This window comes from Plasmopara halstedii (genome assembly GCF_900000015.1).
Source record: "Plasmopara halstedii genome assembly, contig: Scaffold_1211, whole genome shotgun sequence".
NCBI classification, from domain to species: domain Eukaryota; phylum Oomycota; class Peronosporomycetes; order Peronosporales; family Peronosporaceae; genus Plasmopara; species Plasmopara halstedii.
The window spans coordinates 1,195,345-1,195,567 of NW_020188126.1; positions in this window are offsets into that span (position 1 = coordinate 1,195,345).

Genomic DNA, 223 nt, shown 5'->3' on the forward strand with positions numbered 1-223 from the left:
TAAAGGGCACGATCAAATGCAACAAAACAGTGACAATTTCGTCAAGCCTGATGTTGCTATTACATCACCAACTATATCACTCTTTTGATAGCTACAAGGCCACTTTAACAGTTAAAGATCTATTGCTAATGAACATCATTCATTGATGTAGATTGCTTTGTTGGAGATGTGTACGTCTAAAGGACACGATTGAATGCAACAAAACAGTGACAGTTTAGTTTAG